Source organism: Mytilus galloprovincialis, chromosome 10, assembly GCF_965363235.1.
Source record: "Mytilus galloprovincialis chromosome 10, xbMytGall1.hap1.1, whole genome shotgun sequence".
Taxonomy (NCBI): domain Eukaryota; kingdom Metazoa; phylum Mollusca; class Bivalvia; order Mytilida; family Mytilidae; genus Mytilus; species Mytilus galloprovincialis.
The window spans coordinates 36,115,268-36,142,225 of NC_134847.1; the positions used below are offsets into that span (position 1 = coordinate 36,115,268).

The following is a 26,958-nucleotide window of genomic DNA, read 5'->3' on the forward strand; positions in this document are numbered from 1 at the left end:
CAGATGTCATTTGACCTTGACCTCATTTTCATGGTTCAGTGGTCAAAGTTAAGTTTTTGAGTTTTGGTCTTTTTATCTAATGCTATATGCCATAGGTCAAATATATTTGGTGTATGGAAATATTTTATGATCTTTATGTCAGTCGAGCAGGTTTTATTTAACTGTGACCTCATTTTCACGGTTCATTGCACAGTGTTAAGTTTTTGTGTTTTGGTCTATTTTTCTTAAACTATAAGTAATGTGTCAACTATATATGTTGTGTAGAAGCATTGTTAGCTGTACCTGTCTGCCTGGCATGGTTCATCTGACCTGGACCTCTTTTTCAAGGTTCATTGGTCTTTGTTTAGTTATCTTGGTTAATGTTAAGTTTATGTGACAGTTGTAATAAAGCTGAGCTTTATACTTAGGACTATCAACAGAATATCAATGATTAGTATAGAAGGCGAGACATTTCAGCGTGTGCACTCTTGTTAATTCTCAGTGTGTCTTTGTGAGATCTCAGTGTGTAAATTTCACTTTTGACGTGAACGGCTTGCCATAATATATCTCTCTTTCTAAAGAAAAAAAACATATCATGTATTCCTCAATTACATACATGTATACCCTGGTGTAAACATGTTATGGACATGAAATAATACTGAACAGTATGTAAGCAATTTTGTTAATTTACATACAATTTTAAAAAGAAAAATATATTTTATTTAAGACCCATTATAGATAAACTTTGCATGTTAGTTGAGAATAAAGTATTAGATGACTTTGACCTGGTTCAGTTTAACGTTCTGTTCTGCCTGCTTTCTAAAAGACTTAGATAGAGCAATGAAACATCACATGTAGGTTCAGGATAAAATTATGCATGGTCTCATAATAAATTGTAAAAAGGTTCTTTGAATGGTTTAGAATAAAGTTATGCATGGTTTCTTGTCAAAATTGGAAGACCTTAACTGCAAGATGAATGGTTCTTTCAACTTTTATTACAGCTAAAATATTGAATCGTATACCTTTCCAACCCCAAAGAAAAGGCACTGTTTTTTAACCCCCACCATCCACATAAATAGAAATAAATTAGAACAACACTCCCTTTGCATTTCAAATACAACCACCCACATAAAATAAATAAAATTGCCTTCCCTGGGAACAGCCTTTAGCAAAAATTGAATTTTAATCATTTTCTTCAGAACCGCCAAGACAAATTGAACAAAGCATGGCTTAAAATGTTCCTTTCTCAGATCGTCCTGAAAATGCATGAAATATTTGCCACTGGCCATTAAGCAACCAACAATCAATCAATCAATCCTTCCTCCGATCCATATTTGTGGTGTTAAAATATTTGATATTTAATTTTTATAGTGAATGTTGCAGGCTGTACTTTCTTTTTATTTCAATTAAAAAAACCGGTAAATATCATTGATCTGTGTAAATATAATTAACTGAAATCTATATTTATTATAAGGTTGCCGTAATAGAGGATATACTTTACGCCCTAATTATGGTGCCCAGGCAAGAGGGGAATATATAGCTTTGGGTATTATGATGGCCACAGGGATTATACAGGGTTCGGAAGCACCTGCACTATTTGTTCCCTCAATGGTGGATGCAATTGTGGGAACTTCAACAGTCATCAGTCAGGTTGATGATGTGGTAGAAGAATACTATCACCAACAGCTAAACGAGGTACAATAATTTGTAAAGATGTAGGATAGTCAAATTTTCAGTTGGCCTACATTCATAGAAACAAACGTAAAAAAAATAAATATTTTACTAAAAGTAAATAAACTGAACAAACGTCAAACAAACTGAACACAATTACAGCATGCAAATGAAAACACGTTATTTTGATTTTAGTTTCTTGTGTACAATTTGGAAATTAGTATGGCATTCATAATCACTGAACTAGTATATATTTGTTTAGGGGCTAGCTTAAGGACGCCTCCGGGTGCGGGAATTTCTCGTTACATTGAAGACCTGTTGGTGACCTTCTGTTGTTGTTTTTTCTATGGTCCGGTTGTTGTCTCTTTGATACATTTCCCACTTCCATTCTCAATTTTACATAAATGAAATGGCAAAAGAAAATATAAAAGTCAAAATTCAAACACAATTTACAGTTAGTAAACTAAGAATTAAATAAATCAGCTAATTATGTCATCACAACTACTACCATATACTTTTCATCTATTGGTCAAAATTTAGGACGATACAGTAATTCATTGAACTTCAAATTTATCTAGTTTCAAACTTCATTTCTTTTTTTTTCATAAATTTGTTATTTCATACTAAAAGAGTTTTTTCCGTATTATTTCAAGCATCATCTCCAATAAGCAACAACAACCAAGTTGATGTATATATAAATTCTTTTGTTATTTAAATCATGTTCCCTTCAAAATAATTTGATCGAAACTGAAATCGACAAACCACTTCATTTCAATTTCATTTGAAACTTCAAATATCACAATAATTATTAAGATGAATCGCTCAATATATTATCAGATTATACATGGCATTTTTCATATCAGATGTATTTATCAGATGTATTATCAGCCCAAGAGGTAAAGGCTCGAGGGCTTATAATACATCTGATATGAAAAATGACATGATATGATCTTTTTATCATATGCTTCAACAATGGTAAAAATAACAGTTTAATATATTGATCCTTGTAAGTGAGTCTGAAGTAGAAGTTCAAAAAGTGAACAGTTTACAGACGCCAAATGTAATACATCCAATATGAAATCTTTCTATCATATGCCTCAACAGATTAGAAAAACAACGGTATGATATATTTTTATATTGACGATAAAAAAAATCAACAACACATAATGAACACTGTTTGGAAAATAAAGCAACTTGCTAAATTGTGCTGGAAACTTTGAAAAATGCATTTATTGTATCAATTGTTTTGCATTTTACATAGAATATTTTCCTGTTTTCTTATATTTGTTTTGTACTGTATTTTTTTACTGGAAACATACCATTGAGGAGTATTTTCCAGAATTTGCAGAGTTACCCCTTTAACTATATATTAACTAAATAGCAAACAGCATTTAAACTATAATTCCACTGACAACTTTGTATATCACCAACAGAACAGAAATTATATAAACTCCAACCTCTTTGAACCCATAAAAAGCACTTAACAAAATTATCTGCCATTGAATGCTTCAATTAAACCTCTGCACTGGTATTTCACATAATGGAGGTGTGCAGATCCACAATGATTTTCATGAAATATTGTCAAAATGACAGGTAGTTTGGACGTATTCAATTTTTCGTACTAACTGCATAAAGAGAACATGGTTTGTCCGGCTTACTCCAACAGTTTTCAAGCTGGAACTTTTGTATTATGTAGAGTATTAGAACATTTACAAAAGTCATGCATATTGTTCGATTCTGTTTTTAAAAAATTTCACAAATGTCAGGATGGTGAACTTTGTCACTATATGCCTTTGTCATTACACAGCCACAGAGGTGTAAATATGCATTACTGATAATTGTTCATTTAAAAAATAGAATTCATCATGTGACATTTGAATATTAAAGTTACCTCTTTTTAATTTTGAAAAACTTGAGTTGTGAAGCTAAGAAGGAACAACATCACCGGTATATGTTCTACTTTATAGAATAAATCAACTATGATGGGGGCATCAAACATGCCTTACAGACACAACCATTTAAAGATGTACTTCTGCATCACTGTTTGCTGAATCTAATGCTTGCAAACCTATTTTCATATGCATGCAGCAGGGCCTCAGGGGGCATCTTTTTTATCTAGTTTTTTTTAAGTGGAACCCAAAAAGAATCTAGGTGATATTTTTTGGTAAATTAAGTTTAAAAAAAAAAAACAAAAAACACTTGCAATTGAAATAGTTGTTTACATTTCATGTATCTTGATGATAAATGAAAGTTTTATTTGGTGTGCTCAAATAAGTTATTTGTATGCAGACATTAGTCAGTTGACTAGATCAGATATCATAAAAAATAGGATTACTTGATAGGACAAAGAGTCAACATAATGACAAATATTTATAGTAGTAACCTCTTTCATGTACAATTAGATGATAGTTTATGTATATCCCTTTAAAATATTATCTCTTTTCAATACGTAATGTATAGGTTGAAAATGCAACTTGCGACAATGAAGTTAGAGAAGCAGTTGACAAAAATAGATGGTGGGAAGAGATAGATGGAATAATGTCGAGGGTAACAATGGATAATAAGGAGGAATTTATTGGAGTTGCAGCCTCTTATCTGACCATACTCAGATGCAGCTCAATGATCACTGATTTGAAGAAGGGGCTGGAAACATATGATGTAAGGTTAAATGTATTGATAAATTAGTTTTTTTTTCTCACCTGCGACGAAAGTAGCAAAATGTGAGACATATGAATTACAATCTGGTGTGGCGTAAACTTTGTATTTCAGAGGGTCGAAGACCTGGATGCTTCATACTTTGTATAAATATGCCTTATGTTACGAAGTTTCCGTCTATCATATGTCCGTTGTCTTTAGCCTCATTTGGCGTCAACAAATTGTTAAAGTTTGTGATTAGGTCAGTTTAAAGGGAACCACTTATGGTAAATCAATGATATTTGTTATGCAGTTGTACAAGTATTGGCACATCTCATTTCCATGCAGATTATTCAGCCCTGCTCCCTCAGTCATGGTCTTTTGACCTAAAAACAATTGTTTAGTTTCAATGTTAAAGTTTCTGATTAGGTCAGTTTAAGTGGAACCACTAATGGTAGGTCAATGATATTTGGTGTGCACTTGTATTAACATTATCACATCTCATTTCCATGGAGATAAATTGGTCCCTCCCCTTCAGTCATTTGACTTTGTTTTTTCCCCATAGCTTATATGTTAGTTTCTGATGTTAAAATTTGTATATAATTACATTTTTGTCGAGCCTGCAACTTTTGTTGCAGAAAGCTCGACATAGGTATAGTGATCCGGCGGCGGCGTTAGCTAACTTCTTAAAAGCTTTATAATTTAGAAGGTGGAAGACCTGGATGCTTCATACTTTGTATATAGATGCCTCATGTTACGAAGTTTCCGTCAGTCACATGTCCAATGTCCTTGACCTCATTTTCATGGTTCAGTGACCACTTGAAAAAAAAGTTTTTTGTAATGTTGAATTCTCTCTTATTAAAAGTAATATGATAACTATATTTTGTATGTGCGTACCTTGCAAGGTCTTCATGCCTGTCAGACAGTTTTCAATTGACCTCGACCTCATTTCATGGATCAGTGAACAAGGTTAAGTTTTGGAGGTCAAGTCCATATCTCAGATACTATAAGCAATAGGGCTAGTATATTCGGTGTATGGAAGGACTGTAAGGTGTACATGTCCAACTGCAGGTGTCATCTCACCTTGACCTCATTTTCATGGTTCAGTGGTTATAGTTAAGTTTTTGTGTTTTTGTCTGTTTTTCTTACACTTTATGCAATAGGTCTACTCTATTTGTTGTATGGAATGCTTGTAAGGTGTACATGTCTAGCGGGCAGATGTCATTTGACCTTGACCTCATTTTCATGGTTCAGTGGTTATAGTTAAGTTTTTGAGTTTTGGTCTTTTTATCTAATATTATATGCCAAAGGTCAACTCTATTTGGTGTATGGAAATATTTTATGATCTATATATGTCTTAATTTCACAGTTTATTGCACAGTGTTAAGTTTTTGTGTTTTGGTCTATTTTTCTTAATCTATAAGTAATAGGTCAACTATATTTAATGTATGGAAGCATTGTTAGCTGTACATGTCTCCCTGGCATGGTTCATCTGACCTTGACCTCATTTGATGCTTTATGTGTCTTTGTTTAGCTATCTTGGTTAATGTTAAGTTTATGTGACAGTTGTAATAAAGCTTTATACTTAGGACTATCAACATAATATCAATGATTAGTAAAGAAGGCGAGACATTTCTTAGTGTGCACTCTTGTTAAGTATTGGCATTTAAGTTTTAGTATTTTGCATTATTGTATACATTTGTTGTTCTATCAAAATTACGCTAATTCGAGACATGTCTGTGTCCACATTTTTGTTGTTGCTTTTGAAACAAATAGCCAGAAACAAAATGAAAAAAAAATAATCTGATGAAAGACTAACGCAAACAACTACAGATGAGCGATTCAGGCTCTTGAGAGCCTCTTCTTAGTTATTATCTTTAATATTATTATAGATAGAGAGAAAGTGATTGGTTTTTATGGCCGTTCTCGTCAAAACTATCTTTAAACCATTTTTTTGAAAAATTTACACACTGAGAATTACAACAAAGCACAGTGAGATTTAAACACTTCAAAACACACACTGAGAATTAAAAATTACACACTGAGAATTAAAAATTACACACTGAGATTTCATAAAGACGCACTGAGATTTCATAAAGACGCACTGAGATTACAAAAATGAAAAACACACTGAGAATTGAAAATTACACACTGAGATTTCAAAAAGACAAACTGAGAATAAATAAACTGAAAACACACACTGAGAATTTGAAATTACACACTGAGAATTTGAAATGACACACTGAGAATTTAAAATTACACACTGAGATTTATGCGCACATATCTAATTAGCATACTTAATCTGAATCTATTACAAGCTTAAAACAACTAGGGGACAGAACTCATTAGTCCTTTGATTTGGTTGCAAATTATTTATAAAAAGAAACTAGAAATACAAGAACAAGAAAAATACTCACTTACTCTTATTACAAAATATAACCAAATGGTGAAAAACTGTATTTAAATTATAAGAAAACATTGGAACAATCTGCAAAAAAACAAAGAATGCAAATTTTTTACTCAAGTATATAAAAAAGAAGATGTGGTATGATTGCTAATGAGACAACTATACACAAGAGACCAACATGACACAGACATTAACAAATATAGGTCACCGTACGGCCTTGTCTATTATAACCTATAAACGTTACAAAAATGTAAAAGATTATCTTGCGAAATCAGGGTAACAGTTGGAAGACTTTTGAAAAAGGACCCATGCTTAAACGGTTTTAGGTTAAAAAAAAATCCCGATATACTGGTGGTAATGATCTGAATGATAGGCAACAAACTTATGAATATGAGTGATGTTAAGTCTTGAAATTTTTAATGAATGATGGTTGAAGGTATCGCATTTCATTATAATGGGGGGGGGGGGGGGGCTCTATAATGACAAGAGTTCTTGAGATCAAGATATGTTGAATTATTCATCTCATGAATATTCATTAGTAATTTGCATATTAATCTCCGTGTGTATTTTTGAAATCTCAGCGAGTAATTAACAATTCTCAGTGTGTGTTTTTCAATTTATTTCATCTCAGTGTGTCTTTTTAAAATCTCAATGTGTAATTTTGAATTCTCAGTGTGTGTTTTTTATTTTTTTAAATCTCAGTGTGTAATTTCAAATTCTCAGTGTGTTATTTTAGGTTTTTAAATCTCAGTGTGTATTTTTTCGAAAAAAGGGTTTAAACATAGTTTTGACGAGAATGGCTTGCCATAGGTTTTATAAAGTATTAACATAATTATTAGGGAAAACAAAAAAAAATTGTAAATATCGGGGTAAAAAAGGCAAAATTTAAATATTTGAAATTGGTCAAATTCTTAGGACATGTTTTCTGCTAAAGCTTGGATATGGTATATTATGGGTTTAATAATGTGTTTTGTGTATATAGTAGTTAGGGGGTAAAAGAAATGATATAAAAAACTATATAATTGACAAAAAAATGCATTTAATTCAAATATTTTACAATCTTAAGATATGTGGAATGAGTGAGATTTGCAGTCCCTATGACTGCTATCTCGCTTGTTTTAATTGAAGACAAATTAGTTTTACTATATAGTTATTTACAGGTACTAAAACTAGTCATCAATGAGAATCTAAGAGATCTGTTCGAGTACAAAAAGGTCAGAATCAATTCGTCTGACCTTTTGGCATTACTGAAGCCAAGGTTCTCCCATGATCCAAGGAAGAAAGAGCACGAAGAATTGGTGTTAGTCAATTTTCATCATTTTGTTGAATCAATTCAAGGTATGTTTTTCTAGACTTTTAAGGGCATACAATACAGTTACAGGGGAGGTAATGACGTTGTTAACGTAAAATGTTATTTTCGCAACATATTGGTAAAGATGCATTTTTCGACTGATTTTTATCATTCAAACTGATTTAATTTAAAAATGAGTGCATAGACCCCTATTTTTTTAAAACGACATTTTGTTTCATTTTGCAGAGAGATTATGTGGACCAAATTTTATAAAACAGTAAATAGTTCAATTTTTTAATTTTTGATAAATATACAGTAAAAAATTACGTTTTTTTCTCAATTCATGACCATTTGATAAATATGAGTTATTTCTGAATAAAAAATGCATAATTTTTTATGATACTTATAAAATACAGAAATTACTTATTATTTACCAAAAAACAAATTGTGTTATCTTTTAAAACAAAAAAGTTATGTTTTTCTTTCGAAAGGGAAATAAGGCCACAAATCCAAATTTTGCGCAAATATACAAAATTTCTACCTCATTTAACTCAAAAAGTAGCACATAAAGGTATATTTTTTATTACAGATTTGATTTAATCAGGCAAAAAATAGCCTATATGCAAATTTTCATCAAACTGTAAATACAGGATCAAAACTGTATTGTATGCCCTTAAATAGAAAATTCTTCTCAAATATTATTATTAATTTACAGTATATTTGTGATATCAATTTATCCAGTATATGTTGGTATACAAGGCAGTTTATACATGTATTATATATTAAGTAAGGGAAAAACAGTAATGAATACATTTAATGACATCAAAATTTACATAAAAATTTATGGCTGCTGTTGCATTTGGGATCTCCAGAACTACTGATCCAATCTTTTCAAAATTTGATGGTTCTAAACTTGTGAAGACCTCCAAGATTTGATGCTGTTGCCATAAATACAAAACATAAAAGTGAAATTTTCCAAAATTTGATTCAATACTATTGAAAATTTATATATACATTCCTAATCATGTATTGAGGTTAATTTAGTGTTTCTTTTGAGGTTGACAGATGCCATTGCCATTGATAAATATATATTAAAACCAAGAAGTGTTAAAAATTTTGCAAATTTAATCCCCCAATTATTGGAAGATTTATACATACCTTCTTAACTGTGATTGACAAAAATTAGACTTACATGTGACAGATTTTTTTTTTTTTATTTAGACAATGAACTTGAGACAGTCCATAAAGAAGGAGATGTTATTCTTACAACGACAATGAATGAGTTCATCAGAGAATTAGAGCCAAAACATATCCTTGTTTTTGCAACAGGATCAAGCAGAATACCCACAACTGGGTTCCATCCAAAACCTGCGGTGACATTTCACCATGACAATACACAATACTTTCCATGTGCAGTGACTTGTTCAAATGAGTTGCAGTTGTTTGTAAATGCTGCAAATACCAATCTGTATGTATTTGCAAGTAACTTTTTGGTTGGGTTGATGAATGGAGGTACTTTCAGTAAATGTTAATGTATAAACAGTGATTGTTGCTCAGACCATTGTAGATTACTGTACATTAAATGTTAAGCTAATATAAACAAAACAAATATGAGCATAATGATATTTCTTGGCCACACATTAGCTTTAACTTAAAATAAAATAAAATGAAAATAATCCTATTCATTTTTTCATCATTAGCCACAAGTCAGATATGAATCAATCCAAATGTTGTAGAATTTTAAAATTGTCAATTACAGAAATGAATGGGAACTGTTGACTAAAAAAGTTAATCTGTTCACTCACATTTTAGAAGAAAAACTTTCAAAAATTAATGATACACTTGTAGAGATTTATTTTTTTCATTTAATGAACTTAGATGACTTAGTGGCAAAACAATTGCAATATAGCCAAAGTTGCTTCTTATAATTTTATCTGATGATGAAAAGAATTTGTACTTTTTTTGGTCAATTTTGGATGCAAGTAATGCCCTGACCACATTGAAGTTGTTTGTATATCATTTTTATTTAAAAGTAGATATTTATCATACAAATCATTTATGAGTAGTAATGGCCAAATTTGATATGAAGGTTGTTTTGTTGTTTTTTGCAATATTTTATATTTTGTTTTTGATGCATCACTTATTTACATCATAAGCATTGATGTTTATGGCAAGCCATTCTTGTCAAAACTATGTTTACGCCCTTTTTCCAAAAATTTACACAATGAGAATTAAAAATTAAAAATTACACACTGAGATTAAATAAACTGAAAAACACACTCTGAGAATTTAAATTTACACACTGAGAATTAAAAATAAAAAATTACACACTATTAAAGATTAAATAAACTGAAAAACACACACTGAGAATTGAAAATTACACACTAAGATTTATATGCACACTACTAATGAATATAATACGGATGCAGTTTCCATTTTCCATTTGCGATATAAATTTGTGATTCCCAAACCATCTTTTAGCTACGTATTCTAGAAATTTGTATTCACCGCCATCTTGGCCAGTATCAATGTTGTATTCCATCTCTTGCAACCACTCTGGCATATCCACTGTTGACAGCTTTACATTCCAATATCTCTTCAAAACAGACCTTGCCTTATCATAGAAATTTTTTGGCTTCATGATGATTTTCTCCTTGTCAATGATTACATACTCTATAAGTACATTTGTCCCAGGAAGGACAATGCCATGTTCTCCACATGTCACAAAATCCACATTTTTATTTTTTTTTAAATCTCAGTGACTAAATTCTTTGAATAATGGCTTAAACAAAGTTTCAACATAGTTTCGACGAGAATGGCTTGGCATAGAGGTTTAAGTAGTTCATTCTAGTCATGTTTGATGTTAGTAGAATTAAGTTTACAAGCATTTTTTTTCAATATAAATACTCAATTTGTTTTACGTGTGTACATATATTTCTTATCGTTGTGCACCTTACATGTTTTTCTATTGCCTTTACTGTGCGTGGTGATATATTATTTTTATAAGACAGCAACAAAATTTGTGGTTTTATTATTGTATAGGTGTGTTCGTCGTACTAGACAAATGTTCCTGAAATTTTTAACATAATGGTCCTTGCCACTAAATGAAGCTTGACATTTGAAACTGAGATTGTAACCCCACTTGTTTCAAAAGAAGATGGCCAAAGGGGCCAAAAAGGGTGTGTTCTTATTTTAATGTGGATCATTTATTTTGATACTGATTTTGATGATATTTTTGGTCAGATTGGACAAAGTTCAAAACCAGTTTATCGATGGGCGGGGAAAAGTAGGTACATAAATTGTATAATCAATTATCCTACAGTTTTCAACCCAGACCCCTGAAACTTCACAAGAAGATTGTCAGATGTTGAAGTTGTGCACCTGCAATTATGGAAGTATTTGAAAAAAAATTCCTCATTTTTCCAGACTTGGCAAATTTTAAAATATTTAATGTTCAGTATAGAACATTATCCATTGTTTAAGAAACATTCTTTGCAACCTAGCCATTTGAGTCTTTAATCTACTTTTTTTCCTGTGTATTCATTATTAAATATCCTTCATGTAGTATGCAACAGATTTGGTGTAGCTCTTACCATTTCAGAGATAAGAGGTTCAAAAGGGGCCCAAACCAAAAATTTGAATTCTTATTTTAAGTCCAATTTTGATGGGACTTTTTCATTTAGATTTCTTATGAAACTTTCTGACTTTTTTTCCTTCAGATTTGACATAGCTCAAGTTTTTCTTCTTTTATAGATTCATAATGAAATAGACTGCCTGTGATTTTCCAAACAAATTTGACCTATAAAGGGGGCTAAAAGGACTGATGTCCAAACTATTTACAACGTCCTACATGTATTTAAAACTACATGTGTTCTAACATTTACATCAAGACTTGCTGTGTTTTTATTAAGCTACCGCTACATATACATTTGTAGCCCTACATATGCCTTTCCTATTTGTTAAGGTCAATTAACTTGTATAGTTTTAGTGCTATACTATTTTAGTGACGAATGACAAATTCCAGATCTAGTTTGATATTAAGTCTTCATGTTGACTTTAAAAACATAAAGACTTTTTTTATGAAGTATTTGTTTATATATAATATATATATATATATTTGTTTTGTCAAATATTATTTTTACAACTTTATGTTCAAGTATTCTAGTCTTGTTTAATCTTATATTTGTTTTGTCAAATATTATTTTTACAACTTTATGTTCAAGTATTCAAGTCTTGTTTAATCTTAGTAAAATTTAGTTTGCAGATCTTATTTAAGATCTCAGGTGAGCTTTTACCGTCACTTGGTGTCTGTCGTCTAGAATATGTCTGTTAATTTTTTTTTAATTTTAATCTTCAGAACCACTCTGCCAAATTCAACTTAATTTTGCTGAACATTCCTTGGATTGTCCTCTCTGATTCGTGTTTTTGATGTGGTCCAAAATTAAATATGACCCAGTAAGTTGGAGGGATGTTGAAAAAGGGCAATTTTACATTTTCGTCATAGTTCAATTTTATAGCCATTTTCTATGTAACCAGTGAAGATTCAAGGTTCAGCACAACTACTTGGGTGATGCTCTGTAATTTTTTTTAAAATGTAGGTCAATGTGACCTACACATTAAATAAAGTGTTAATGGTCAATATAAACAGGTAGGGAGTAATAAAAATATGTACATATGTTTTAATGTGAAAATGAAAATAGACAATTCAATCAAAAGAGATGCTGTCTATCAGATCAAACTATTTCCATATAATTTGTGTTCTTTATGTATTGGTATCCAGTTTATTTTTTGAAATTAAAAACTTGCTTTTTATGCACAAAAAAGTGTTTATTGAATTAATGTGGGACTTGTAAACAATTTTAAAATTGGTTCCTTATTCAAATATCTGACAGTACAAATGTACATAAGAAAAAAGATACAAGAACTCTACCAAAAAATCATGTTCCATTTCTATCAATTTATTGGTCTCATTGCCAATGTTGATCACAACAATTGTGTGTGCTACATGTATCAGCAGAGTCAAGGAAAATAAACAGGAAGTGACCATAATCAAATAAATTACATAATATATGGCCAACTTGCAAAACATTAAAGGGTAAATTCTGGTAGGTTGTGATATCGATTTGGTATGGTTGATTTACAACAAAAACAACGTTTGGTACAAATATTCTTCTTGGTACACAAATTTTATCCTTGGCTTTGAAGTTCAAGATAGACATTTCAAAAGAAGCTAAAAAAACAACTGCATACCTGAAAGGTCGGACAATATCTGTTACAAAACTGCAGAAGCCGCAGTTAAAACTTAGCAGCAATGCCGAACCTAACCAACATGTATCCACTTTTATTATGTTTGCTTTCCAAGAAATGGACCTTAATGCCATAAATGAATTAAAGCATAAAATATAGGTCATACTCAACAAATTATTGTGTGACTGTTAAAAGTGGGAAAGACAGGTGCCTTGCTTAGAAATGGTAAGAATACAAACCAACATGTAGGTCATACTTGCCATAATATGGAAAGAATGTTCAGTATTCCCCAACATGTATCCAGTGATGACATTCATTGCTATATGTATAGTATCCAAGAAATGGACCTGAACCCAAAACATAACCAGAGTTGCTGAACCGTATAATATAGGTCATAGTAAGAAAGTTGATGCCCAAGATGCATACTTTCTGTAATAGTCTGATGGTAAATGATTGAGCACAACTGAAGTAATGGCACAGAAAGCAAGAGAATGAGTAAAATCGGTTTTAGTTGTAATGACCTTGATTTTTTTACCATTTGCCTCCAAAATATTAAGTGTGGGAAATTTTGATGACTAAAGGTAGAGACAAACTGAAGTTACAGTGGGGAAACCAAAAAAAATGATCGTAAATAGATATCACAGACAAATGTTTTGCCTGCCTAGCATCAAAGTTATAAAACACCCTTGTTTTAGACTGTGTATACCTGTGGGTGAAATAGTAACCATGAACAAACACAATTTTTAAACTCTTGATATTGACAGCACTATCGGGAGTATTAACTGGAGTATTTTTTTAGGTTTGAGCTTCAGTATCTGCATGAAACAGATATACAGGTAGACTACTGATAACAATGAGGCTGTGAAGAGCCTGAAGCGCTCACTTGTAATGTTTTGCCTAAATCGTTCATCAATGTTTTTGTTTTTTTACTTTTTAATGTATATTGATTAGTGTTTGAAAATGCCATTCAAAGTTTATGTTTCTGGCACATTTTCTTTAAAATGAAATAAAATGCTCTGCAGGGCACAGCTTGATACGACCCCAGAGGTCTTACCCTGAACAGTTTGGGCAAGCATGGACACAATATTCAAGTTTGATACAGCTCTGAATTTGGACTGTGATTAAATACTTGAAAAGTATTGTTTTTGGCCCCTAATTTCTTAACGGTTAGGGCCATAACCCCCAAAATTTATCCCAACCTTCCTTTTTTGGTATGGAACCTTGTGGTACAATTTCATAGAGATCCATAGACTTATACTCAAGTTATTGTCCGGAAACCAGAAAATCCTTGTTTTTTGGCCCCTAATTCCTTAACGGTCGGGACCTTAACCCCAAAATTCAATCCCAACCTTCCTTTTGTGGTATGGAACCTTGTGGTTCAATTTCATAGAGGTACATTCACTTATACTAAAATTATTGCCCATTAAACCAAATGTCTTTGAACAACATCCAAGTGATAGCATTATTTTTGTGGTCGTATAAAAAAATAATTGGTGATAGACAATTTCAGCCATGTTCACTTACTTATTCACTGACAAGGAAAGGTGAGAAAAAAATGTCACTTTCCGCTATAAAGATAATGTTCTTTCACTAAATAATTCGAAATAAAGTGAATATGTTCCACATTCTTGCCTTCAGCGACTTTCGTCACAAGCCAGACAAGAATCCATTTTCAGTAGCATTGACCTTGACCTTTGACCCAAAATCATTCTCTTTGCTAAACCCGCATGAAGTTTGTATCCAAGTTTGATGCATAAGACATAAGCAGAGTTTGAATTACATATATAGAAATTGTGTATAAATCATACCAAATATCATCATAACAAATATTTAGGGTATCTAAAATAAACTTTGACTGTAAAAACAATAGGTGTTTGCCCCAACCATATGAAGTAAGTACCAGAATTTGGTACATAAGGATTGAGTAAATCAGTAGTTATGAAACCAACCTGACAGAAAGATGGATACCATTATTCACAAGGCCAACACTAGATGTCAATGACCAATGAACCATGAAATGAGGTCGAGGTAAGGTTACACCTTACCATTAACCAATACACAACATATAAAAAGATGGCTTTGAAACTTTGCATGCTTGTTTTTTACCATATTAGGACTTACATAGTCATACTGCTCTCGGATTTAACTAGAGTATTTTTGTTGAGTTATTGCCCTTTAACACTTGTAAAAATAGATTAATACAGTACAAAAAGAAATCTACTTGTTTACTATCATCAAATAATAATCTGGATGCTGTTCAAAATACATCTTGTAATTTAAAAGGTCTCTAAATATCTAACAACATTCACAAAATGATTAATGCCATGATTGCCATCATCTGTTAAAGGTTGCACTTGATTATTAAGGTAAATTCTGGCTTCATCCGATAAAGTAAACAAATTTTCTGGCACTGTTATATTGTTGTTGAGATTTAATGCTGCATGATGGGCTTCCCAATCAATTCCATATTGTTGTATATCTACTACAACCTCTGTCATTCTATCACCCATAGAATAACCACCTAATGAATACCAAATCTGCATTGGTGACATATTGTTTTCAGTTCGTAGTGAATGGTTATTCCACTGAACAACAAATTCAGCACAAGATTTCTCAATTCTAGGTCTATATACAAAATGTAAAGCATACCAATGCAACTCGATATTGCTGTTCAATACTTCAATATTTTCCATATGACTGAAAAGGTGTTGATAATACATTGTTACAGTTCTGTTAATGTCGGACCACAAACGTTCTATCCTCTGATTATGTACACTTCTACCAGTAATAAAACTACCCCTACCATCTCCATTTTCATTGTTCATAAATCTGGCAATATCTGTGTTTTCAACTCCGCAGTCTCCACGTACTCTTGATGGCAAGCCATATTTACTAACACCAATTCTGAAAAATGTCAATGATGTGTCTTTTTTGTTGTTATCTGCTATATTCAGATATGTAATGAGACGACTTTTCCCATCAATACATCCATGAAACACAAATCGCCAAGCTATTAGCTTATGGTTTGTATCAACATGCCTGAAAAGAAAAAGAAAATCTCATGAATCATGTAATATAATAAAATCACTTTAGGTACCTGTTCTAGTGAAATATGTTTCACCCTTTGTTTATTGTGGAAGGTTTAGTTTTTGTATAAAGAACTTTTCTTTTAAATCAATAAAATAAAGTTCCAAAAAGCATCAGTGACCCTTAAATTTTAGTAAAGGAAATGCAAGTGTATTCAATTTTGACAACTTTTTTTAATTAAGTTTTGGTAATATCAGAAGGGGTCAATATTTTTTTAAACTAAGATGTTCACCTACAAGTCTACTATATAGTATGGCAAGCCGTTCTCATCAAAACTATATTTAAACCATTTTAAGAAAATTTACACACTTTGATTTAAAAAAACACACACTGAGAATTGAATATACACACTGAGATTTAAAAAAAACACACTAAGATTAAATAAACAGTAAATAACACTGAGAATTGAAAACTGCACACTGAAAACTGAAAATTACACACAAATTGCATGCGCACATATTTAATAATAAAATTGTGAATGGAAATGGGGAATGTGTCCAAGAGTCAACAACCCGACCAAAGAGCAGAAAACAGCACAAGGCCACCAATGGGTCTCAAACACTGCGAGAAAATCACGCACCCAGAGGCAGGCTTCAATGTGTACTATTTAAGCATACTTAATCTGATCTATTACAAAGTTTTGGTATATTTTTAGATCTTGTTTGCTTACATACTCTGCAACTTTTTGTAATTTGTCATTTTAATATTTTTTTTATATTATTCAGAGCAACACTGAGGGAAATTTCATATTGTTATATTACTATTCCTAATCAAAGAGATCTGTAAAGAGTTCTGTGGAAAACCCAATTTTCAAAATGGTTACTTATATTTTTCAACTGAATACAAACAAGAAACCATTTTCAAATTTTGACTTGGTAGCTATAGTTTCACTTAAATCAGTACATGTTCAACACAGTTTTCAAATGTGAGGAGGAGGTATACCACTATCAACCTTTTTGTCGAGCCTTCGACTTTAGTCGAAAAAGCGAGACTAAGCGATCCTACATTCCGTCGTCGTCGTCGGCGGCGGCGGCGTCCACAAATATTCACTCTGTGGTTAAAGTTTTTGAAATTTTAATAACTTTGTTAAACTATACTGAATTTTTACCAAACTTGGACAGAAGCTTGTTTATGATCATAAGAAAGTATCCAGAAGTAAATTTTGCAAAAATAAAATTCCATTTTTTCCGTATTTTACTTATAAATGGACTTAGTTTTTCTGCGAGGAAACATTACATTCACTCTGTGGTTAAAGTTTTTAAAATTTTAATAATGTTCTTAAACTATCCTGGATTTCTACCAAACTTAGACAAAAGCTTGTTTCTGATCATAAGATATTATTCAGAAGTAAATTTTGTAAAAAAAAAATCACTTTTTCCGTATTTTACTTATAAGTGGACTTAGTTTTTCTTCCAGTTAACATTACATACAGTCTGCAGTTAAAGTTTATAAAACATTTATTAGATTCATAAACTATCCTTGATTTGTACCAAGCTTGGACAGAAGCTTGTTTATGATCATAAGATAGTATCAAGAAGAAAATTTTGTTAAAATAAATTTCCAGTTTTCCGTATTTTACTTATAAATGGACTTAGTTTTTTGCCAGAAACAAAACATTCACTCTGTGGTTTAAGTTTTTAAAATTTTTATAATGTTCTTAAACTATCCTGGATTTCTACCAAACTTAGACAAAAGCTTGTTTCTGATCATAAGATATTATTAAGAAGTAAATTTTGTAAAAAAAAAAATCACTTTTTCCGTATTTTACTTATAAGTGGACTTAGTTTTTCTTCCAGTTAACATTACATACAGTCTGCAGTTAAAGTTTATAAAACATTTATTAGATTCATAAACTATCCTGGATTTTTTACCAAACTTGGAAGCTTCTTTCAATCAAAAGACAGTATCGAGAGGGAATTTTTTATTGATGTTTTTCCTCATTTTTGTTGAGTCTGCGATTAACAGCAAAAGTAGGCGAGACACTGGGTTCCGTGGAACCCTTACAAATTTTTTAAATTAAGTACAGCAGTGATGGCCATCTTGGTTATCCTATTTACTGTAATGCAAGGGAGTGGGGGAGTCACCTGCTTCTAGATTGCATTGTTGTGATGCATAGCCCAGCACAGGGCAAACTGAGTTATTATAGATAAAGTTATACTTCATGTATTCATTAAAATTTAGTGAAAATATGACTCTCAGCATAAGCAAGGCATTCCATGACTGCATGTCTAGATAACCAGATCAAGAGGCTCTCACATACCAAATACTGTCGACTTATCATGCCTACTTACTGAGAAACTGACTTAAACACAAAAAATTGACCTCAAGTTTTTCCTTAATTTACAGAGTTAATGAACCATAAAAATGAGGTCAAGGTCAGCCGACACCTGCCTTGTCAAAGGTCTTTCAATAAAATTTTATGGCATCGGTGTGGGAAAGCAGTTTGTCACAGGCGAGACAAAAATGGTCTGTTAAATCTGTTGCCAATTTTTTGTTGGTTAAGGGAATTACTGGTAGGCATATTTTGACAAAAAAATCATTTACAAATGTTTTCCTCTGAAACTACTGAGTCAATTGAAAATGAAGTTGGCCTGGATGGTCCTTAGATGAATTCCTTTAAAAACTGTGTCCAATAGATCCACCCTCCATCCAAGACCAAAATGATTCAATTTTTGTTGAGGTCACTTGTAATCAAGATGAGCGAATACAGGCTCATTGGGAGCCTCTGGTTTAAACAATAGGGCACACAACCCCATTATCAAACTCCATCTGTATTTTGTCAAAAGTAATTCGGTAAGGGACCGGTCAATATTTATTGGTGGGTTGGGACTGGTGCAAAACATAGTCAATAGAAGGACACACATTTATTTTTACTTTATTTTTGATAGGACTTCTAGTTATTTGGTCATTTGGTCTTCAGCACTAATAGGACAGCAATATTTTTATGGCATATGTATGATTGTAGAAAACAGGTTCATTTCAGTCATTTTAAAGATTTAATTAAGGAATAAAAAAGCTGAAATTTTGGACTATATTTCAAATTATTTTGACTTTATAGAATACCAACTAGTTTAATAGTTTGGTGTATTGCTGTAAAAATTATGGATTTAATTAATAGGTAAGAAAAAAAGCTAGAATTTTAAGTGTAGGCTGAATCTAGATAGTCATCTTTAAATTTTTTTATAACTTGTTTAAATCAACTTGGATTTTCATAAATTTCTACAGCTATTTCATTTATATATTGATCTTACAGAATGCCAGGTTGATTGGTAGTTTGGTGTATTGCTGTCATTCTTACGGATTTAAAAACTAGAGGCTCTAAAGAGCCTGTGTTGCTCACCTTGGTCTACATGTATGTGCATATTAAACAAAGGACACAGATGGATTAATGACAAAATTGTGTTTTGGTGATGGTGATATGTTTGTAGATCTTACTTTACTGAACATTCTTGCTTCTTACAATTATCTCTATTTATAAGGAACTTGGCCCATTAGTTAGAGAGGAAAATATTTTGTTAAAATTTACAAAAAATTTACAAAATTTATGAAAATTATTAAAAAATGACTATAAAGGGCAATAACTCCTTAAGGGGTCAATTGACCATTTTAGTCATGTTGACTTATTTGTAGATCTTACTTTGCTGAACATTATTGCTGTTTACAGTTTATCTCTATCTATAACCAGATGCTCCGCAGGGCGCAGCTTTATACGACCGCAGACGTTGAACCCTGAACGTTTGGGGCAAGTATGGACACAACATTCAAGCTAGATTCAGCTCTAAATTTGGATTGTGATTAAATAGTTGATACAGAATAGGTTTCGGACACAGAATGAATGTGGTCTAATGAACTTAAAATATTTTTTTTGCCTTTGAGCAATTCACTATGCTGTCGAATATTAATCCTCTCAAAAAAATGTTTGAAGAAATTTTCTTTTTATTTATGAAATCTGAAATGGGAAAAATTTAACCCCCCCTCCATTTTTTTTTTCACATGCCCCTTTCCCTTTTTCCAAAACTGATCTCAATTCAAATTTCTAATGGAGTTTGAAACAATAACTACTCATTTAAATACATCATAAAATATTAAAATGTAACAAACGGTGCTTGTTATCACTGAATGGTAAAGATTGTTTTAATTTATCAGTTGGTAGTAAAAGTGAATATACATTGTTTATTGTATAAAACAATGATTTAAGTTGATTCAACTACTATTCTGGACAAAGAAAGATAACTCCAATCAATTGAAAATTTCTTGCTATTGCACAATATTGTGCAATTAGATATTTCTTGCTATTGCGCAATACTGTGCAATTGAAAATATTTGCTATTGCACAATACTGTGCAATTGTAGATTTCTTGCTATTGCACAATACTGTGTAATTGAAAATTTCTTGCTATTGCGCAATACTGTGCAATTGAGATTTCTTGCTATTGCTGAATACTGTGCAATTGAAAATTTCTTGCTATTGCACAATACTTAATATAATAATTTTGGATCCTGTTTTGAACCAACTTAAAAACTGGGCCCATAATCAAAAATCTAAGTACATGTTTAGATTCAGCATATCAAAAAAGCCCAAGAATTCAATTTTTGTTAAAATCAAACTTAGTTTAATTTTGGACCCTTTGGACTTTAATGTAGACCAATTTAAAAACGGGACTAAAAATTAAAGAATCTACATACACAGTTAGATTTGGCATATCAAAGAACCCCAATTATTCAATTTTTGATGAAATCAAACAAAGTTCAATTTTGGACCCCAATTTGGACCAACTTGAAAACTGGGCCAATAATCAAAAATCTAAGTACATTTTTAGATTCAGCATATCAAAGAACCGCAAGGATTCAATTTTTGTTAAAATCAAACTAAGTTTAATTTTGGACCCTTTGGACCTTAATATAGACCAATTTGAAAACGGGACCAAAAATTAAGAATCTACATACACAGTTAGATTCGGCATATCAAAGAACCCCAATTATTTTATTTTTGATGAAATCAAACAAAGTTCAATTTTTGACCCTTTGGGCCCCTTATTCCTAAACTGTTGGGACCAAAACTCCCAAAATTAAACCCAACCTTCCTTTAGTGATCATAAACCTTGTGTTTAAATTTCATAGATTTCTATTTACTTATACTAAAGTTATGGTGCGAAAACCAAGAATTATGCTTACTGGGGCCCCTTTTTGGCCCTTAATTCCTAAACTGTTTAGCCCTCAACTCCCAAAATCAATCCCAACCTTCCTTTTGTGGTCATAAACCTTGTGTTTAAATTTCATTGATTTCTATTTACTTATACTAAAGTTATTGTGCGAAAACCAAGAATAATGCTTATTTGGGCCCTTTTTTGGCCCTTAATTCCTAAACTGTTTGAACTAAAACTCCCAAAATCAATCCAAACCTTCCTTTTGTGGTCATAAACCTTGTGTCAAAATTTCATAGATTTCTATTTACTTAAACAAAAGTTATAGTGCGAAAACCAAGAAAATGCTTATTCGGACGACGACGACGAAGACGCCAACGTGATACCAATATATACGACCAAAAATTTTTTAAATTTTGCAGTCGTATAATAATATTCAAAATAATAACCAAAAACAGCAAAATTTCCTTAAAAAATACCAATTCAGGGGCAGCAACCCAACAACCGGTTGTCCGATTCATCTGAAAATTTCAGGGCAGATAGATCTTGACTTGCAAAACAAAAGTTATAAGCCAAAATCTACATTTTACCCCTATGTTCTATTTTTAGCCATGGCGGCCATCTTGGTTGGCCGGGTCAACGCACAAATTTTTAAAACTAGATACCCTATTGATGACTGTGGCCAAGTGTGGTTAAATTTGACCCAGTAGTTTCAGAGGAGAAGATTTTTGTAAAAGTTAACGACGACGACGGACGCCAAGTAATGAAAAAAGGTTAAAAAAAGTACAAATTTTCAGTGTCGGCTAAATTCAGATAGTCATCTTTAAATATTTTTATAACTTTTTCAAATCAACATGGATTTTCATAAAACTTAACAGCTATTTCATTTATATATTGATCTTATAGAATGCCAAGTTGTTTGGTAGTTTGGTGTGTTGCTGTCATTCTTATGGATTTAAGAAAAAGCTCAAATTTTCAGTTTTAGGTTATTTCAAGATAGTCATCTTTAAATTTTTTCATAAATTTTTCAAATCAACTTCCATTTTCATAAAACTCTACTGCTATATCATTTTTATATTGGTCTTACTGAATGTCAGGCTATTTATTACTTTGGTTTTTTTTTTTTTTGCTTTCATTTTTATGGATTTAATTTAATAGGTTAAAAAAGCTACAATTTAAAGTTTAAACTAAATTCAAATGGTCACCTTTAAAAAAATTTATAACTTTTTCAAATCAACTTAGATTTTCATATAACTGTACAGCTATCTCATTTATATGTTGATCTTACAGAATGTAATGTTGTTTGATAGTTTGGTGTTTAGCTGTCAAATTTATGGAATTAATTAATAGGCGAACAAGGCTGCATCAAAGTCAAAAACATGTCTGCCTATATTTGCTTAAGAAGACCATAATTTCTTTTTTGAAAAGTAGAATAGATAAAGGGACATTGGTATTTGAACTATAAACATGCTCTAGCTGTTATTAGGACAATAATTATTAATTCAGCAAATGATAATATGATAAAATCAAATCTGTACATTTATATTCATACTGGTTTTAAAAAACAATAAAATGTATGGTTCTGATACACACATGAATATATACATATATATATATATATGGAATTAACTAGCAGATTTTAAATTTTGTATTAACAGAGACATATAAATACATGCATGTCTCTGGTATTAACACCAAAGTCTTTTCTTCGATTTCAAGACATAAAAATTTAAAAACTTTAAAATAGAATAAGAACCTAAATCATTTTTGATTGTCTTATAATTTTAGAGGGACAAGGACTTTTTTATAGATTTTTTTAGATGGGCAAGTTCTTTTTTTCAGAATTGTTTAGATGGGCAAGTTCTTTTTTTTCAGAATTTTTTAGATGGGCAAGTTCTTTTTTTCAGAATTTAAAGGATGAGCATTAACTTTTTTAATGAAACAATATTAAGAATGCACCGGCCCATCCATCTGGTAAATATTGAACGGTCCCTTATTTGCCTTCTTCAAGGAGTAGATTCGTTAAAATTTCCAGACAAATTTCAAGACTACTATATTTGATCTGTGTTAATCTGATAAAAATGAAGTTAAAGTCTGTTTGATTTATTCATAGATTAGGTAGGACATATACTTATTTAGTAGATTTTTCATATAGGATAGAAACTTTTTTTGGTATATTCAGAGGGTAGGACAGAAACTTTTTCTAAGGGAGAAATATGAATTGCACCGGTCCCAACCCCCAATAAATATTGACCGGTCCCTAAAGACCTTAATTCCCTATTCCTGATAATGTAAACAATTAAGTTACTCAAGGATCACACATATCACAAATGAACTTTCTAAAATCACCATACCTGTCAAACCCTGAATGTCAAAAATTTCTGGTCATGACCATGTCATAATGTGTGACAAAATAGTGATCTCATTATTAGAGACTTTTACTTGCAGATGAAAATATGTTCAGTATTGACAAACAGAAATGGAAAGATAGCATCTAAAATCACTAATGAACAATTGTAAATGGGGGTAATATTGTGAAAATCAGTTTACTTATAACCCAACAGATGGTCACTGGTGAAATTCCAAAGTGTGACCAGCAGATATCTGGTGAGTTGACAGGTATGAATCACACTTATTTAAAATGTGGAAAAGATACAAAAATAGGTCACTGTGACCTGATTTTTAAAAATAGGTCACTGTGACTTGGTTTTTTTTAAAGTGGTCATCCTGAAAAAAATTTTCTTGTTGATCAGTATTTAACATTTACATTTTAAAACATTTCACTAACCAGAGATGATTTATTCCTTCTACATTGTATACACGTCTTTGAATTGCTCTTCTTTTTCTTAGTGCTCTACCAACAGGGTCAATTACATTAAGTCTTTCTCTTAATCGCCATCGTTGTATTCTAATTCCTATAAACAAAATTCATTGTTATTACTGACATTTACATACTATACATTTAACACAGTTTACACTTCTAAATGTACCATACTTGGTAACAATACTATACATTGTTCTTGAATCAGTGTTTTGTGGAATAAAGTATACGGTATTGAACTAGAGTTTGTACCCTGATGCCTCGGGATACTGATCCCCAATGTGGTCTAGTTCACAAATAGGATCAAAGAGTCCAGAGCTACTGATGTCCCAATGTGGTCTGTCATGCTGATCTACATTTGTGTAGTAGCTTCCATTTTCAGGCTAGTGAAAACAAGGCTAGTGAAAACATACATTGTACATGTACATGTATCAGCTGGAAGACCTGGGACATCCAGTTTATATATGTGGGAACCATACAATAATGGCTAGAAATATATTTTTTTCTTGCTAAATTTTGTTTACTGAAATATTCCTCATATATCATGTATATTTCATCATCTACCAAAAATTACTGGACAATCAATTGACTTTAAGACTATTTTCTTTTGAAATTGTTTTAATACAGTTAATAAAACTGATTAGAAGATATGCATAGGCAACACTCCCTTGATTCATGTATTCTAGGATTATGGGTACATGAGTAAAATTCTTGGTTTGATCGCTAAACATATATGTAAATGGTATATATATCAGAAAATAGTATGGTAACACTCAGGGTATATACATGTATATATAGGAGGCATGATGGCTGTCCATACTTTTGATGCCAGATTGTGGAATCTAAATGTATTGAGCTTTTACCCATGTTGTTTTAATGTTTCAGAATTTTTATAACCAATGCAATCCCAATGTTCTGCTCTTGACATAAGTTGATGGCACAAAAGAGGCTGATCCAGTATTCCATAAGAGGAGCCAAGACCTCTCACCTGTTTATCTGGGTCAAGAATCACTTAATCCAATTGGTCCAGTGGTTTCAGAAAAGATTTTTCATTGAATTATAGTTAAAATAAGCCTAATATATGCATTTTACACCTATGTTTTATTTTAATATACATGTAGTAACAGTTGCCATGTTGGTTGAAGGTCAAGGTCATCAGATATAATCCTATGGATGATTCATGCCAACTTTGCAGTGGAATTGAAGACGAGAATATTAAAATGTAAAAAGTTAACAAACGGACGACAGAAACAAAGTGATGGCAATAGCTCATATAACCCTTTGGGTCATGTGAGGTTAACCAGAGGCTCAAAAGAGTCTGTAATCGCTCACCTGATGCCACAAAGTGCATAAAATTTTCTAAGTGCAATGGTTGTAATAAGGTCAAAAATTGGATCAACTAGAATGAAACTCAAACTTGATCTGTAACTACTGATTACTATTATACAATTATATACCATATATATCAGTTCAATTCAAATACATGTAGATTTAAAATTATATATATACAATTATTCTTATTACCTCTTCCCCTAAAACTGCCTTGTATAAAGGATTCTCCGGCATTAGGTGTGAATTGGAGTGCTGTGATAATTTCTTGGTCCAAGTCATTGTTGCTGATTCTTGAAAATCTATTCATATTAGAGGGGTCTAAACCAAGCTCATCTCTCCTTCTTCTGATAGTAGACAATGAGACTTGGAGACAACTGTAATAATATTCAGGTTGGTATATTATAATAAAACAAAATTATGCATTTTGTCCCTATTTCATCGATAATTGAAAGACTCTCTAGGGATGAATAAAATAAAAAAAAAAACAGAGTTCCAATGTCCCCCACGTTGCACATATTTTATCTATCCAAGGCCAATAACTAAACAAAACAGTCTTTTTTTGGTTCTTAATAACAATTTATAAATATCTTAATTAGCATGATTAGAGAAATGAAGCATTTAGAGCAAATGCAATGTGATTTCCGTTATAATAAATTTTTCCAAGGGGCATAACTAGTTAAAAATACTTGAACAGCACTTATTTTTGAAAATGTCAAAGACATTGCTGATATAAACCTATGATATAAGTTTCATAAAATTCTAGCAAGAATTGTACACATGAGAGCGCTAGCAATGCAATTTTCCATATAATCATTATTTCCAAGGGGCATAACTCTTTTAAAAATAATTGATCGACACTGATTTTCAAACACGTCAAAGTCATGAATGTTGCTGATATAAACCTATGTTATAAGTTTCATAAAATTCTGGAAAGAATTGTACACATGAGAGCGCTAATGGTGCAATTTTCCATATAGTTAATGTTTCCAAGGTGCATAATTCTTTTAAAAATGATTGATAGACACTGATTTTCAAACTCCTCCAAGATATTACTGATATAAATCTGTGATATAAGTTTCATAAAAATTTGGCAAAAATTGTACACATGCATGAGAAGGCTAACGATGCAATTTTCCATATAGTTAATAATTCCAAGGTGCATAACTCTTTTAAAAATAATTGATCGACACTGATGATCAAACTCGTCCAAGACATTGCTGATATAAACCTATGATATAACTTTCATTAAAATCTGGTACGAACTGTACATGTGAGAGCGCTAACAAGACTGGAAGGACGGACGCCCGGCATTTCTATATCCCCCGCAATGCGTCACGGGGGACAA

The 26,958-nt window shown here is 31.6% G+C and overlaps 1 long non-coding RNA gene across 1 annotated transcript; it reads right to left on the bottom strand.

The window, feature by feature from the left end:
- Positions 1-16,157: 16,157 nt before the first annotated feature.
- Positions 16,158-25,916, bottom strand: LOC143049116 (uncharacterized). Its single transcript, XR_012970070.1, has 3 exons — positions 25,806-25,916; positions 24,249-24,375; positions 16,158-16,268 (listed from the first exon to the last, which is right to left on the bottom strand). It is a non-coding gene; the product is annotated as an uncharacterized LOC143049116 (long non-coding RNA).
- Positions 25,917-26,958: the final 1,042 nt, after the last annotated feature.